We start from the raw sequence: 18,504 nt of genomic DNA, 5'->3' as shown, positions 1-18,504 counted from the left end.
AATATGAAAGAAATGTTGCTACGCAAAAAAAATATCAGCTGTGAAATATAATAGGCGCAACACAAATAAAATGTCCATAAAATAAGTTGGTTTACAGTAGTTGGTTCCTATAGAAATGTCAACTGTGTTACAAAAATAGGACATTAAATTGGTGATAAACTGAGTTTAAAAGAAAGGTGGACATTAACTGTTCCCCATTATATTGAAATTTGAATATTATAATAATGGTCAATCGAAATGCAAAGAACAAATGTAAAAAAAAATTCTAAAAGTGAAATTCAGTCTGAATTTTACATTTCATCACCCCAAAGAGATTCCTTATTTAACTGTCCCATTCTGAATTATAGGTATTAGGTACATATTTATCAGTAGTTAAATCATGTTAAGACTAAATTTATGGCACTTTTTCTTTATTTGAAAGTTATTTACTAACGACAGTTAGTCTCAGCCCAATAAATTCTATTGTGCACACATACTTAATAAATACAAAGCAACCATATCTCTCCATCTTGTTAGTACCCCAAACCCTTATTAGAATGTCATACATCAATCTCTCTCTCCCTTGCGCCATCTATCACGCCACTAATACCTAACAACCTATTTAGGAAGTATCATGTTAGTAAACCCCCCAGGTTAGTGTTGATACTTCAAAGAATAAAAAGATTTTTAAATGAAGTACTAGACATGGAGGGACAAGTATAATTTTTTAAAGAAATTAAAATATTTCATAAACTTAAATGAATGGATGTTACAATTTTCAGTGTAGCCAACTGGTTAGTGGAATAACCTTCATTAAGATTGCCAGAGACCAAAACTTTGTGAAGCCAAAAACAAAGCTTTTCATGATCATTAAAAAGCCAACCAAAAGAGATAATATTTCATTATCTCATAATTAATAAACTGGAAATTTAGAGGAATAAAAATAATAATTTAAATTTCTAAAAGCATTACTGCAGACCTTAATACTGATTCAGAATGAGAAAAAGGTTATAATTAATTAAATAATGAAATAATGTTGAAGAAGGAGAATTTTTTTTCATCTGAAAAAAGGAAAAAATGGCATAAGAAAACTATTGAAAAATTTAAAAAAAGAACTAAAACAAACTAGAGGCTCTCAAGAGCCTGTGTCGCTCACCTGATTCTACTTTGGTTTTGGAAATCATAACGGATACCCTAATGATGATTGAGGCCAAATTTGGTTTAATATTGGCCCCGTAATTAAATAAAAAATCTTGGGGTATGACTATTTCCCATAGGGTCTTATGTTAAACTAAGTCCCCTGCTGGCAGCCATCTTGAAGGATGGTTCAGCTACAAAGTAACAACACTTAGTCAGCACCTCATTAGGAACATTCATGCCATGTTTGGTTTCATTCTATTCAGTGGTTCTCTAGAAGAAAACATTTGTATGTATTTCCCATAGGGTCCTATGTTAAACTTACTCCCCCTGCTGGCAGCCATCTTAGGAGACAAATCAGCTACAAAGTAACAACACTTGGTCAGCACCTCTAAAGAAACATTCATACCATGTTTGGTTTCAATCCATTAAGAAATTTTCTACAAGAAGACATTTGTATATATTTCCCATAGGGTCCTTTGTTAAACTAAGTCCCCCTGCTGGCATCCATCTTGGTTGATGGATTTTCTACAAAGTAACAACACTTGGTCAGCACCTCATAAGGAACATTCATGCCATGTTTGGTTTAATTCCATTCAGTGGTTCTTCAAAAGAAGACTTTTGTATGTATTTCATATAGCTAGGGTCCTTTGTTAAACTAAGTTCCCCTCTGGTAGCCATCTTGGATGATTGCATGGCTACAAAGTAACAACACTTGGTCAGCACCTCATAAGGAAAATTCATGCCATGTTTGGTTTCATTCCATTCAGTGGTTCTCTAAAAGAAGACATTTGTATGTATTGTCAATAGGGTCCTATGTTAAACTAAGTCCCTCTCTGGTGGCCATCTCGGATGATGGATAGTCTTCAAAGTATCAACAATTGGTCACCAGATCATAAGGAACATTTATTCCATGTTTGGTTTCATTCCATTCAGTGGTTCTTTAAAAGAAGACATTTGCATGTATTTCCCATAGGGTCCTATGTTAAACTAAGTCCCTCTCTGGCGGCCATCTTGGATGACTGATCGGCTTCAAAGTAACAACACTTGGTCAACACCTCATAAGGAGCATTCATGCCATGGTTTGGTTTAATTCCATTTAGTGGTTCTCTAAAAGAAGACATTTGTATATATTGTCCATTATGGTCCAATGTTAAACGAAGTCCCCCACTGGTGGCCATCTTGGATGATGGATCAGCTACAAAGTAACAATACTTGGTCAGCACCTCATAAGGAACAATCATGCCATGTTTGGTTTCATTCCATTTACTAGTTCTCTAGAAGTTCAAAATGTAAAAAGTTAACGACGACGACGGACAACGACAACGGACGCCAAGTGATGAGAAAAGCTCACTTGGCCCTTTGGGCCAGGTGAGCTAAAAATGTTGACATTGCTATGGGAACCCTGCCCCTTTTAAGACAGACTTCATACAGGCACTTATCAAGGATAAAAAGAATCAAGCATTATCCCTTAATTTCACATTCCACAATGTAGGCGATCTCTTTTAATATAGATAACTCAAAAGTTGATCACACCTAACCCACTGAACCAGAAGAAGGATACAACAGATACGGCAAACTGTGCATCAACACTTGCCGTCGCCCAGAAACTATCAGCAAGGACCAGCTGAGAGCTAATAATTTGACAAAAGAGACTTCAACTTCCTGATTGTGAACTTTTCTTATGTAGCAGCAATCCAATTATACCTGAAAATGAATTTCATGTCTCCTTATTGATTATTCCACTCTTTGCATCTCATTCATGTAGGTATTTCCTTTAAAAAAAAAACAGTTGCTGCTTATGCTTAAAAAGAAACTTCTAAAACAATGGTTGTTAATGATCAAGTTGATTGAAAGTCACTCTTTACATGATTTATTGATTACAAAAATTCTAGATGTGAAAAAAATAATCATATACAGTCAAACCTGCCTTAAGGTCACCCACCACCTTGTTTAAGAGGTCAACTATCTCTTAACGGTCTCTTGGTGACCCTCTCAAGCATTTTCTCTATATATTTACTCATTTCAGTGGTCACCTGTCCGATGCGGTCACCTTATTTTATGCACGAAATCATCATTTTACTGTTTTTAATTACAATTATAATCATGATGAAAAATATATGTGTTCAGTATCAAAATCAAAATGAGAATCAGAACCCGTTTCGCGATTTGCAACATAGATCTTGCAATAGGAAGTAAATTTGTGAATCCTTGTATTCCACTCCCTTCAATAAATACCATTGAAAAGCATTTCACAGACTTGTTTATCCAATTATATCAACACCTTTAAATCAATAAATGTCTTCTTCAAATTGACAGTGCAAGAGTCCACCCTTTAATATTTGTCTGCTCACACAAACGAACGAACGAACGATAAATCTTCCAACTAAAACACTAAACCAAGTTGCATTCCCAGCCACAGAAACTCTTTTTAAAGGTCACTTTTCTCGAGCCCTCCCTTTTGATACTTCCCATGAGTGACATGCTTAAAACAGGTTTGACTGTACAAGATCCTTAATACTTATATCTTTATATTTAAATTTTCAGCAGTATCATATTTTTTTCTCCATCTTTTTTTTTTCTTTCATTTTTCTTAAATATATACTGCCGTCCCAACAAAAGATGTGTAATATAAAGACTAGATTCATGGGAAATTCTAAAATTTCATATTTTATCAAAATTTTTACCTTAATTGCAATGGGCCTGTTTAAAAAGAATCTACTGAATAAATAAATTATAATTAGGGTTTCAAGATAAAGTTGAAAGTCAATTCCTCCCATGATTCTAAACTAAAATTCTGTATGTGGTTAAACTGCAATGAGTCATCTGCAGACTTCCTTTCTGGAAGCATGTGTATTAAAAAATAAAGGAAATAGATCTTCAGCCTTATAAAACATATCATAAAGGTCTTATTTAACAAATCTCATTACCAATTTCTTTGAACTCAAATTTAGAGAAACTCAAACCTCTATATCACACAGGTTTTCAGCAGTATCATAATTTTTCTTCAGTTCACATTTTATTTTTTTATTTTTTCATTTTTCTTAAATATACTGCCGCGCCAACAAAAGATGTGTAATATAAAGCCTATTTATTCATTGGAAATTCTAAAATTTCATATTTTATCAAAATGTTTACCTTAATTTCAATGGCTGTTTAAGAAGAATCTACTGAATAATTAGGGTTTTAAAAGATAAAGTTGAAAGTCAATTTTTCCCATGATTCATAAACTAAAATTCAGCATGTAGTGAAACTGTAATTAGTCATCTGCAGACTTCATTTCTGGGAGCATGTGTATTAAAAAATAAAGGAAATAGATCTTCACCCTTATAAAACATGCTTTAAAAAATAAAGGTCTAATATAACAAATCTTATAACCAATTTCTTTGAACTCAAATTTAGAGAAACTCAAACCTCTATATCACACAGGTTTTCAGCAGTATCATATTTTTTCTTCAGTTCTCCACATTTTTTTTTATTACTTTTTTCATTTTTCTTAAATATACTGCCGCGCCAACAAAAGATGTGTAATATAAAGGCTAGAGTTTTTTGGGGAAATTCTAATATTTTGATATTTCAGCATAATTTCACCTAAATTATGGTGGCTACTTAAAAAGAAAAATAACTCAATAATTAGGGACTTTTTAACGGTAAAGTAGAAAGTTGATTCTTCACAGGATTCTGGATGTAGTTAAACTGCAATAAGTCATCTGCAGACTTCATTTCTGGGAACATGTATATTTAGAAAATAAAGGAAATGGATCATCGGCCCTTAAAAACTTCCTTTTTTTTTAAATGTCTAATTTAACCAATCTCATTACCAATATCTTTAAGTCAAATTTAGAGAATCTCAAACCTCGCTACATCACAAAACTCTCAGCAGAACTGTCTTCTCAGTACAACATTAGATCTTCTATCTCAAAAGTTTCATCTACGGCTGTCCCCTCCATTATAGGTCCGCTCTATACCAAAAACATCATCTACAATATAAAAAGAATTCAATTATTGAAAACTTTAGATTTGTAAACTACTGATATAATTGTAATAGGTGCCATATCCAACTTTGAAAAGCATACGATTATCATATAAAGTAAACAATATGTTTAAGCCTATCCATGTTAATAATGACTACACATTTTATAAAAACTTAATTGATCAATTTAAACAGAGTTAAAAGTATATGTCAAGTTTGAAATGATCTCAACACTTACAGATATTTAAACTGTGCTATGATATGAAGAGCCTTCGATATACCAAAGTCAATAAGGGAAATAACACAGGTATTTTTTTTATTTTTAAGGTACGTTATGCTGGTTTCTGCAGTTGGGCCAAGTTTTGCTAAAATATTTGAGAAACTCATGTGCAATGCTCAGAACCAAAACTCGTAAAAAGTGTTCAAATTTGAGCTGCGAGTCACTTATTGTTCTAGAATTATGTCCCTTTATAACCTGGAAAATTGCACACTAATAGTGACATCAAATGCTCTCAAAAAGCATTATTTTGCTTAATCATAAACACGAAATATGTGAAAGTTTTGATTGATAAATACTCTTCATTAGCCACAGACAAGAATAAGTCAGTTTTAGACAAGCGTAATAAGAATAAATATGAAAATCAGAAGAAGTGGTTTATTGCCAATGAGACCATTCTCCACTAGAGACCAAAAGACATAGAAGTTAACAATAATAGCTATTGGTCACCAAATAGCCTTCAACATTATGACAAATGTAAAACAAAAAAATTCAGATGAGAAAACTTAATTACAGCCTGATTTATATGTACAAATTTAACAATAGACGATAAAACAAATATGATATACAGCAAAAAACAACCACCCCTATATTACAGGCTCCTGACTTGGGACAAGCACATTAAAATGTAGTGGGGTTAAACATGTTTGCTGGCATCCAATCCTCCCACTTACTTAATTGGGACAGTGGTTTAACAGCATAACATTATTATATTAAGAACAAGCTATAAGTGGTTTAACAGCATAACAAGAACAAACTATAACTAGAGGCTCTTTGTCGCTCACCTTGGGTCTATATACATATTCAACAAAGGATACTCTCCAACATTGTAGATGAAAATAGAATTAATGACAAAAATCTTGGGTTTTTTATTATCTTATATTGCTTATCATTGAAGTCTGTTTAATTTCTCTCTATCTAATTTAGCTTTTGCTCCAAACAAATAAGAGGGTAAAAAAAAATTTCCAAATTTAAGGGCAACAACTCCTGTAAAGATTTATGGACTACTAATTATATCAGCAAAATTTGACTTGTTAGTAGGTCTTGTTTTGCTAATCGTTTTTGATTATTTAAGTTTCCATCTATCTATTATAATTTTTATCATATAATGCAAAATTCGTCATTTAAGGGCAATCACTCCAATAAGGAGTATTTGGACAACTTCCGCCATTCGTCTTAATTGTAGATCTTGTCTTGCTGATCATTTTTTGTTTATATAAGTTTCTTTTTATCTATCATAAGTTATAAGATATAAAACGAAAATGCAAAAAAAATTGTACATATCGTCATGAAAGGGCGTTAACTCTAATCAGAAGTCAAATGACTATTTCATACTACCCTTCTGATCATTTTTGCAGTTTAAAGTTTCTCTCTTGTCTATATAGTTTTCAATATAATAGGCAAATATGAAAAAATTCAAAAACAAGAGGCTCTCAAGAGCCTGAACCGCTCATCTGTAATTTTTTGCTTAAATCTTTCAATGATTATTTTTGCTTTTCAATATATATTAATATGAATGGCTTAAAACTTCCATTGAAATGTTCTAAGTATCTGTCATATTTTCTTCAAAATCAAAGAAATACATTTTCGCAGATGTTTCATTTTAGCCACAGTGGCAATGTTTCTTGACGTACAAGAAAATAAAATACGAAATTTATACTAGATACTCTGAAACTCATTCATCCCAAGTTTGGTTTCAAAGGAGATTTTTTAAAGTAAGCAAACATTATCACTGAACTAGTATACATATTTGTTGGCCAGCTGAAGGACGCCTCCAGGTGAGGGAGTTTCTCACTGCATTGAAGACCTATTGGTGGCCTTCAGCTGTTGTCTGCTCTATGGTCAGGTTGTTGTCTCTTTGACACATTCCCCATTTCCATTCTCAATTTTAAACTCAATAAATAAATTGTGAAAAATTTATTTTAAAGGGCAATAACTCCTTAAGGGGACAATTGAAAATTTTGGTCATATGAACTTATTTATAGATCTTACTTTGCTGAATATTTTTGCTGTTTACAGTTTATCTTTATCATTAATAATATTCAAGAAAATAACCAAAATCTGCAAAATTTCCTTAAAATTACCAATTAAATGGCAGCAATCCAACAATGGGTTGTTAGATTCATCTGAAAATTTCAGGGCTGACAGAGCTTGGCCTAATAAACATTTTTACCTCTCGTCAGATTAGCTCTATATGCTTTGGTTTTTGAGATATAAGCCAAAAATTGCATGTTACCCTTACGTTCTATTTTTAGCCATGGCGGCCATGTTTTTTTATGAAACAGAAAATAAAACAAACTTTCTTCTAGACATCCTTAGTATCATTCAGCTTAAGTTTGGTTGGAATTGGTTCAGTAGTTTCAAAGAAGATTTTTCAAAGTAAGAAAACATGATAAACAAATTGAGTAAAATTGTCCTTAAAGGGCAATAACTCCTTAAGGGGTCAATTGACAATTTTGATCATATAAACTTATTTGTAGATCTTACCTTGCTGAACATTTTTGCTGTTCACAGTTTATCTTTATCATTAATAATATTCAAGATAATAACCAAAAACTGTAAAATTTCCTTAAAATTACTGTAAAAGCAGAAATTTTCGTGGAGGATTTAATTTCGTTTATTTCGTGGAAAGAATATATCCACGAAATTAAAAACCCCACGAAAATTTAACCTACATATAATATCACTTCCATTTACTGGAAACCACGAAATATGATCCCCATGAAATCTTGTAAAGAGACAAAACCACGAAATTTTAACCCCACGAAAATTAATGTTTCTACAGTGCCCATGCCACTAACCCAACAATGGGTTATCAAATTCAACTGGAAATTTCAGGGCTGATAGAACTTCACCTAATGAACACTTTAATCTATGTCAGATTTGATCTAAATGCTTTGGTTTTTGAGAAATAAGCCAAAAGCTGCATTTTACCTCTATGTTCTATTTTTAGCCATGGCGGCCATTTTATTTGATGAAACAGTAAATAAAACACTCCCTTTATTCTAGATACCCTAAGCATCATTCAGCTTAAGTTTGGTTGGAATTGGTTCAGTATTTTAAGAGGAGAAGATGTTTGAATAGTTTTCACCAGACGGATGACGACAGATGACGACAGACGCCAAGTGATGACAAAAGCTCACCGTTCTGAGCTAAAAACTGCAAAATATGTTACACTATTCATACTTACTCCATCAAGTATTTTATAATTAGACAAAAATTTAAGTAACATAGAGACCTAAAGGGTAACTTTTTTGATTATTGGCCCAAAATTATAATATTCGATCATAGTCAGAGTTTGTATATATCATACATTAACATACATCAAAAAAAAAGTATTTGCAAAAATGAATTTTTAAGAATTATTTTCTGAAGATTTATAGATTAGTCAAATGGATAATATTCGTTCCGTTTTGGTGTTTCATACAGACGAATATGTTTTGTATTAGCTTAAGACCCTTCAAACATTAATGTGATAGATATATTAAACATTGTTTTACACAAGGATATGCATGCATGGAACTGTTTTACTTTCAAAGTTGTATTAAAGTGATATCTGTTAAGTACGGATTTCGACTCTCACCGTTTTTATTTTCTTTTACATGTGCTATCCAAACTTCCGGTTTAAACATACACAGGTTTCTAAATTGTTTATTGTGTGATTTTGACTTACTTTAACAATCGTGAAGTGTACTAGAATGAATCATTTACAAGCAGTTTCAACTTCTGTTTGATGATGGAAAACGGGTTTTTCCATGAAAATACTGCAAATGACCACACACAATTTGTGAAACTATATACCATAGTTTCATTAGACATTTTCCAACAGTTACAAATAGTTTTTTTTACCTGAAATTTAGTGGGGAGAAGGGGGTGCGGACAATGTACCAGTGCAAACATGACTGCCAAATATAAACCTCCATGGAAAAGAGAAATGATAATACTTATATTAACTGTTGACACAGAGACATGTCTTGCCTTTCAGCATAAAATTCAGAAAAAGACAATTTGATGGAAAGCAAGATTGCTTATTAAATCAGTCACTAGACCAAGATCAAGTGGACAGGGCCTGGAAATGGTCGACAAACACAGAGATGGACAGACGTTATGTAACTTTATAGAAATTATCGTTGTTTATTGTAACTTTGAATTATTTAGCAATTTTCAATGTTACGATTTTCTGCTTAAGTTACATATATATATATATATATATATTGATAGGAACTGATAGAAATGCGACTTCATACAAAATATCATTGATCTATCACAAATAGATCCTATATCAAACTGACTTAAGCAGAACAACTTAACATTGAAAATTGCTAATTAATTCAAAGCCCCTAGGACCTAGGGACAGGGCCTCAAAATAGTCGTCAAACTGATAGATGTACTGATAGTAAAGCGACTTCATACAAAATATCATTAATCTAGAACAGTTAGTTCCTTTCAAACTAACTTGAGAAGAAAACTTAACAATTGTTGATGCCAGAGCCGAAACTGTCATTGTCGCCAGAAAAACAATCCCTGTTTTACTTTCCATGACTTTCGTCACAAGAGAGGCTTTAATGCACATTTACAGATAAGACAAATCAACTGTGCAAAATTTGGTTTGGTTTGTGCGTTTACAGAAAATTGTGGACAAAAAACACAGATGGACAAATAGAAAAATAAAGGGATCCCTTGTCCTATTGGAAGGCCCTAATAATAGTTTACACTTCTCTGTATTGCATGCTCAATTGAAGCTTGATACTGTCTAAATTTCAGAATTAAATTTGGTATTCCAAAAACTGATGAAAACGAGGACTCAGATGAACTGACATATTTAACCAACAAACCCTCCTTCCTTCCATTGGACGTGGAAATAAATTCATATTTAACACTTTAATAATATACCATAATTGACTAAATAGAGAGATTGTTACTCATTTAAAGTATTATATACCCTAATTGGCAGGTTGTCCCTATTATTGACCAACCTGGAAGACTTTGCATTTAAAGTTAGGAGACAATGAGTGAATTAATTACAAAAGATAATAAAGATGCTTACCATGAAACAACCTGCCATTTCCATCATCTTGTCTAGTGTTGCCTGCCAGTGTTTTGTCTAGTGTGGCTCATTACAAACACTGCACTGGAAGCCTGAAAACAATGATTCAAACAGTCAGTAAATATTGACACAAATAATGAAATTATTCTATTATTATACAATTGGAGACAATTCTTTAACAGAGTTCGCGAAAATGGTCGGTCCTGTCGGTCAAAATGAGGCTCGGACCAGTATTTTGAAGGCTAGTGCCGGTCCCGATGACCGATGTAATAACGGCCGTTGTAGTGCATATAACTTTGGCACTTTTTTACATCAGTTATTAGATGTACCGCAACTGTTTCCAATAAGTGTTTACATCGGTTATCAGATGTACCCGCTGCCAATTTCCGGTACTGGTTTACGGATTTATTAAAAACAAACCAAAGCGGCGATTTACACGTGGCCTACTAAATTTGTTCATAGAGCCATCCTTGGCAAACAATCGGCGATCGAACCCTTCAATGGAGCAAACAAATACTGTAACAGCCGAGAAAGCGATTAAGATGATGAAATGGATAGTGAAGATGACTTTAAATAAGAACAATCAGAAGATCTGAACTGGTCCTTCATTGTTAATTTGCCTGTGGGTGCGAAGAATCAAACTAATATTAATAAAGTTATTTTTCGATAAAATATGTTATTAATTATTTTTTCAGGATAAAATTGACAGATTTTGTAGGACTAGCTAAAATTTTGTAGGACTGACAAATAATCATGCTTTGTCGGTCCCATGACCGACGGGTCGAAATAAGTTTTCGCGAACTCTGCTTTAATTTCCCACACTCTGTAAAAGGTTGGGACCAAACCCCATATATATGGTGACAATATTTGTATAGTGATTTCCTTAACCTCCTACAGCTGATTAAAATTATCCCTCTGTAATGAGATTTATTTGTTGAGTCTGTCTTTATGCAGAAAATGGCAAAACAAGAGCATTTTCTACTTAATATGGCAATAACCTGCCACATTCGATGCACCAATTGATGTATACCTACTTTATTTAATATGGTCTATTTTACTGCTAAAGTGACTGAAAATACAATTTATTTTTCACCACATATCTGTTATGATCAGGTAAATTCTACTCAGTTATGCCTCAATGAAAAAATTTCTATTGTTAGATTTAACATAAAATTCAATGGTCAACTTTATATTTCCCTATATTGTTGTTGGTCAGGTGTTCAGGTACAATAGATTGCAAGTTAATGTTTTCACATTAGCTGAAAACTAGTGGTCCAAATTTGTAGTAACCTGCAAATTGACCGGTCAATAATTGATACCTTTTCATAGACTAACTGATACAGACAGAGATTGTAGCTAGAAAAGCACTTTAGCCATTTTCCTGCTTTAAATCAACTTTAAACAAATATAGGTGTAATACCACCATTGAATTGCATATCCCCTATAAGTCTTTGTTAAATTTGCACTTTTCAAAAAATTGTGCAGAATTTTTAATATCTTTATTTCAAATAAAAAAATACTTGGCACGAGTAAAGTTTTATCCTGTCCAATACTATAGAAAAAATTTCAAATAACATTTCAATGCGTATAAGAAAATAACTATCACTCTGGAAGTTAAACAATCAAATTTTCACCTCTTTTTTCCTGTATACAAGCTTTAGTAACCATGTTACAGCCAGTTTCTAAAATATTCAATAGAAACACCAAATAAAAACAAGAGTGCACACACTGAAATGTCTCGCCTTCTTTACTAATCATTGATATGTTGATAGTCCTAAATATAAAGCTTTATTACAACTGTCACATAAACTTAACATTAACCAAGTAAACTAAACATTGACCAATGAACCATGAAAATGAGGTCAAGGTCAGATGAACCATGCTAGGCAGGCATGTACAGCTAACAATTCTTCCATACAACAAATATAGTTGACCTATTGCTTATAGTTTAAGAAAAACAGACGAAAACACAAAAACTTAACACTGAGCAATGAACCTTGAAAATGAGGTCAAGGTCAAATAAAACCTGCGTGACTGACATATAGATCATAAAATATTTCCATACACCAAATATAGTTGAACTATTGCATATAGTATTAGAAAAAAAGACCAAAACTCAAAAACTTAACTTTGACCACTGAACCATGAAAATGAGGTCAAGGTAAGATGACACCTGCCAGCTAGACATGTACAGCTTACAATCATTCCATACACCAAATATAGCTGACTTATTGCATGCAGTATTAGAAAGAAAGACCAAAACTCAAAAACTTAACTTTGACCACTGAACCATGAAAATGAGGTCAAGGTCAGATGACTCCTGCCAGCTAGACATGTACACCTTACAATCATTCCATACACCAAATATAGTAGACCTATTGCATACAGTATAAGAAAAACAGACCAAAACACAAAAACTTAACTATAACCACTGAACCATGAAAATGAGGTCAAGGTCAGATGACACCTGCCAGTTGGACATGTACACCTTACAGTCCTTCCATACACCGAATATACTAGACCTATTGCTTATAGTATCTGAGATATGGACTTGACCACGAAAACTTAACCTTGTTCACTGATCCATGAAATGAGGTCGAGGTCAAGTGAAAACTGTCTGACGGGCATGAGGACCTTGCAAGGTACGCACATACCAAATATAGTTATCCTATTACTTATAATAAGAGAGAATTTAACATTACAAAAAATCTGCTTTTTTTTCAAGTAGTCACTGAACCATGAAAATGAGGTCAAGGACATTGGACATGTGACTGACGGAAACTTCGTAACATGAGGCATCCATATACAAAGTATGAAGCATCCAGGTCTTCCATCTTCTAAAATATAAAGCTTTTAAGAAGTTAGCTAACGCCGCCGCCGCCGCCGCCGGATCGCTATCCCTATGTCGAGCTTTCTGCGACAAAAGTCGCAGGCTCGACAAAAATTATGGTGCTTTGAAACAGCCAAGATATATGTTTATGACTCAGACATTTTTTATTGCAATGAGATGTTACGGATTAATTTCCTTCAACTGTCAAATTAAAGGGATTATTTTTTTTTCATATATGCAACCAGATGATGTACCATGATTTGATGGTTTTAAACCTTTATACCTCCAGCCCTCTAAAGAAAGATAATTTTATTCACTTATGCAAGTATTATCACCATATAAGTTGTTTGGTCCCAACATGTGCAAGACAAAAAGAAGCTAAGTGTTTATTTCCCTTAGTCTCTTAGGGAAGATAGATACTAGACAGACTGATGCCTATATATATTATAACGCTTTTCATTGTGAAAATCAAATAATCCTGGAGTAACATTCTTTACTCACAAAAGATTTAGAAATTACAAACTATGATCTAGTCTTTATATTTCCGCAGTGTCACATCACTCAAATGACACTACTGCATGACCAGATTTTTAAACAAAATTAATTCTAGGATTTCTAAATAAATATATATACATGTATATCTTACATTTGATTCTTTTCGTAAGCATAGATAATGTAATTTTAGATCATATATGTTTTCAACAATGTCGAACAAAGTAAACTTTTCAATTTTAAATCATTATTTAACTGTTAATCATCCAAAGTCTATAAAAGTTATATTAACAGAAAAAAAACAGCTGGGCCATAAGCGCATGAAAGGGCTGTCGTCTTGTGTGTGAATTTTTATGCAATAATCATAAATAGTTTCTGACATACATTGTACGGCGCCACATGCGAAAACTCCCCTCTTTTTAACAAAAAACTCAATATCTCTAAAACAAAATTTTAAATCAAAACCAAAAAGTATACAGATCTTTAGATTAATATAACTAAGAAGTGTGTAAAGTTTTAAGCAATAATCATAAATTGTTTTTGAGATATGGCGCGACATGTGAAAACCCCCCTTTTTTTATTTTTACAAAAAACTCAATATCTCTAAAATAAAATTTTGAATCAAAACCAAAAAGTATACAGATCTTTAGATTAATATAACTAAGAAGTGTGTAAAATTTTAAGCAATAGTCATAAATCGTTTTTAAGATACGGCACGACCTGTGAAACTCCCCTTCCTTTTACAAACAAGAGTGCACTCGCTGAAATGTCTCGCCTTCTTTACTAATCATTGATATTATGTTGATAGTCCTAAATATAAAGCTTTATTACAACTGTCACATAAACTTAACATTAACCAAGTAAACTAAACATTGACCAATGAACCATGAAAATGAGGTCAAGGTCAGATGAACCATGCTAGGCAGGCATGTACAGCTAACATTTCTTCCATACAACATATACAGTTGACCTATTGCTTATAGTTTAAGAAAAACAGACCAAAACACAAAAACTTAATACTGAGCAATGAACCTTGAAAATGAGGTCAAGGTCAAATAAAACCTGCGTGACTGCCAAATAGATCATAAAATATTTCCATACACCAAATATAGTTGAACTATTGCATATAGTATTAGAAAAAAAGACCAAAACTCAAAAAACTTAACTTTGAACACTGAACCATGAAAATGAGGTCAAGGTCAGATGACACCTGCCCGCTAGACATGTACACCTTACAATCTTTCCATACACCAAATATAGTAGACCTATGGCCTACAGTATAAGAAAAACAGACCAGAACACAAAAACTTAACTATAACCACTGAACCATGAAAATGAGGTCAAGGTCAGATGACACCTGCCAGTTGGACATGTACACCTTACAGTCCTTCCATACACCGAATATACTAGACCTATTGCTTATAGTATGTGAGATATGGACTTGACCACCAAAACTTAACCTTGTTCACTGATCCATGAAATGAGGTCGAGGTAAAGTGAAAACTGTCTGACGGGCATGAGGACCTTGCAAGGTACGCACATACCAAATATAGTTATCCTATTACTTATAATAAGAGAGAATCTAACATTACAAAAAATCTTAACTTTTTTTTCAAGTAGTCACTGAACCATGAAAATGAGGTCAAGGACATTGGACATGTGACTGACGGAAACTTCGTAACATGAAGCATCCATATACAAAGTATGAAGCATCCAGACCTTCCACCTTCTAAAATATAAAGCTTTTAAGAAGTAAGCTAACGCCGCCGCCGCTGGATCACTATCCCTATGTCGAGCTTAGGCTCGACAAAAAATCAATATCTCTAAAATTAAAATTTTGAATCAAAACCAAAAAAGTATACAGATCATTAGATTAATATAACTAAGAAGTGTGTAAAATTTTAAGGAATAATGATAAACCGCTTTTGAGATACGGCGCAACATGTGAAAAACCCCTTCCCTTTTTTTACAAATACTCAATAACTCAAAAATAAAATTTTGAATCATCACCAAAAAGTATACAGATCTTAAGATTAATATAACTAAGAAGTGTGTAAAGTTTTAAGCAATAATCATATATTGTTTTTGAGATACGGCGCGACATGTGAAAAAAAACACACACCTGTTTTAGTTATTAAGTCCTGTAACTCAAAAAGTTTTAATCTTATTTTCACAAAAAAGTATACAGATCGTTTGACCATCATAAGAAACAACTATGTTAAGTTTCATGAAATTTGGATAAGTCATTCTCAATTAAGTTACTCTGCCACATGTTTACACTGGACAGACAGACGACATTTGTATACCATAATACGTCCCGTCAAAATTTTGACATGGGGACGTATACAAAAGAATCAAATGATCGCTCTGCCATAAAAATCCAATTTTCCAAATTGAGAAACATTAAGATAGGACATAGGACCAAAGAGGCTCCCGTCTTGGGACAGGCACATTAAAATAATATAAGAGTTACCACACTATTATCATAGCACACTGTAGACAGTAAGCTAGCAAATGCCCTTAAAGTGCTATGAGATGCACCAACATTGTACTTGAAGAATGAAAATATGATGAGTACAGTACACAAAACAAAATGTACATGAAAGGAGAAGGCCCGGGCATTAAGACCCGGTTTTGCCCCAAAAAAAATATTCAAATTTGCACATGTTTGGGAAAGCATAAAATCAAGAAATATAAATGAATTATATACACAAGATTTTTGATGTTATGACGTCACATTTTATGAAAACAAAGAAAACTAACTGCTAACTTTGTGCAGTTTTCCGTCAATATTTCCTTTAAAGAAACATCATACACAGGCAAGAAACAATAAAATAATTTGAGAGAAGCTTTATCATAACCATTGACATATATTCTAACCAAATATAAAGTTGTTTCTTGGATAGATATAAGATATGTGGTACGAGTTCAAATGAGATGCACACAATTATCATGCATATACTTTCCCTATCTTATATTGACTTAAAAGTTGATGTAAAACAAGGAAAATCAAGAAATTGTATAAAATATATACATTTAGTCGAGGTCTACTATAACACGTGTCACAGTAGGTCTTTTCACCACTGAACACCACCGCACACTGCCGAACACATTAAAATACCATCTAACACACATAAATATATTGTTTTCATCTTTATTTATATATTTGATGAATTCTGAATGAAAATGAATATGTTTATACATATATACACACAAATTAAAAAGAAATAACAAGAGAACCAAAAAGAACAGTCTTGAAGGGCTGTTGTCAGAACAGTATACTTTCAAGTCTAACAGTTTTTTAAATATAATTATTGTGATAATTTCACATTAAATAAAATGTTTTAACTTATTTGAACAATTTATTTCTAATTATTGAAAAGTAAAGACCATAAGATAATAAATTACAAGGAAATACAGACAATGTGAATCCGTAAAAAAATATTGCTGGATCCGGAAGCGTTTTTTTTTTTTATTTGTTTTGATTCTCAACTTAAAACAACACTAATGCACATAAAAATGTGAAAAACATGACCGCAGGATTAAATTTTAAGCAATTCAATTGATTTTCTTGTGCAACATTACTTTTTTTCTTAAGGGTTAGTGGTCTTTTCGGGTGTTTGGTGGTGTTCAGCAGTGTTCGGTGGTGAAAAGACCGACCCCATGTGTTATAGTATTCTCAGATGTAGTTTGTTGGCATGGTAACTCGTTAAATGTTGAATTTGTTAATATCATTTTCACTTTTAAATTTGTACACCTTAACAAATGATTAAGTTTCCTGCATTTTGAGTTGCAGAAAAGCTGAAATTTTTATCTCGTCTTGTGCAAGATTATTTGCTTTCAGCTTTAACCAGGCCAGGATTTTCATTTTCAAAATCCTTCTGCCCCTGCTGCAGGCAGGACAGAGATTACAACTAAAAAAAAATGCAGGACAAAATTTTTCATCCTAGCCCCCCATAAAAATCAAATGGCAGCTCCCTTAGAACTTTTAGCTGATCTATAAACTTTTAAGATGAACATTAAAAATAAACAAAGTTGTCAAAACATTGGATGTTGCAATGGTAAAATGTTCCCTTTCATATAATAAACTCACTGTAACTATGTATTTGTCACTGAATCTTCGTCATAACCCTTTTTATCTAGGAGCAAAAGGTATAACATCTTTCTCGTATGTCATGAAATACAATATGGACGACGTTTAAAGCGCGCGAAACAGGCAGCCCGGGGCTAGATTAGACCAAAAATTTTATTAATTATCATTCATTGATTTTAACCAATAATAAAAAATACAAAATCGATCATTTTGCTCACACACATTTTTTTATATTTTTTAAATCGTTTCTTTCTTCTTTTTTTCATCGTAAAAAAATATAATTTAGATTTGACCTTGAACTGTGCATACAGCTCACCTGTGCTATGTTGTCGTTGTTAAGAAATCGCAATTTATCCAGAGACAACCTTCTTTGGTCTATGGACATTGGTTAATTGTTCCTTCAGCCATGAGGGACAAGCTAGGCGAGCGTAAAATGGGGATAACCGACTATTTATCTTTTAAGGGCATGGGTTTGTTTTGAATAATTATTTCTTGACGGAGAAAAAAAATGCAGAAGGGATGCATTTCCATCGAAAATTACGGAAATAATGAATTCAACATCGATCTTAGATAAATTTGTTCCTGTGTTCATGAAAAAATATCGAAAAAAATGTGTGTCCCAAGATACAAAACCATGCACCCCATATATAAAAGATAAATGGTCGTTGCCTAAAGA

General features: G+C 32.8%; 2 long non-coding RNA genes across 3 annotated transcripts; both read right to left on the bottom strand.

The window, feature by feature from the left end:
* Positions 1–4,017: 4,017 nt before the first annotated feature.
* Positions 4,018–17,932, bottom strand: LOC127705108 (uncharacterized). The gene is made up of 3 exons (XR_007983668.1): positions 17,829–17,932; positions 10,414–10,505; positions 4,018–5,096 (listed from the first exon to the last, which is right to left on the bottom strand). It is a non-coding gene; the product is annotated as an uncharacterized LOC127705108 (long non-coding RNA).
* LOC127705109 (uncharacterized) lies at positions 12,281–15,501 on the bottom strand. Of its 2 annotated transcripts, none has more exons than XR_007983670.1 (2): positions 15,093–15,501; positions 12,281–12,733 (listed from the first exon to the last, which is right to left on the bottom strand). It is a non-coding gene; the product is annotated as an uncharacterized LOC127705109 (long non-coding RNA). The 2 variants fall into 2 exon arrangements; XR_007983669.1 differs by lacking the exon at positions 15,093–15,501 and adding an exon at positions 12,881–13,364.
* Positions 17,933–18,504: the final 572 nt, after the last annotated feature.

The sequence above is a fragment of the Mytilus californianus genome, unplaced genomic scaffold (genome assembly GCF_021869535.1).
Source record: "Mytilus californianus isolate M0D057914Y unplaced genomic scaffold, xbMytCali1.0.p SCAF_6, whole genome shotgun sequence".
Classification (NCBI taxonomy): domain Eukaryota; kingdom Metazoa; phylum Mollusca; class Bivalvia; order Mytilida; family Mytilidae; genus Mytilus; species Mytilus californianus.
Note: the sequence above shows the minus strand (reverse complement) of the source record. Positions and strands in the feature narration are given on the sequence as shown.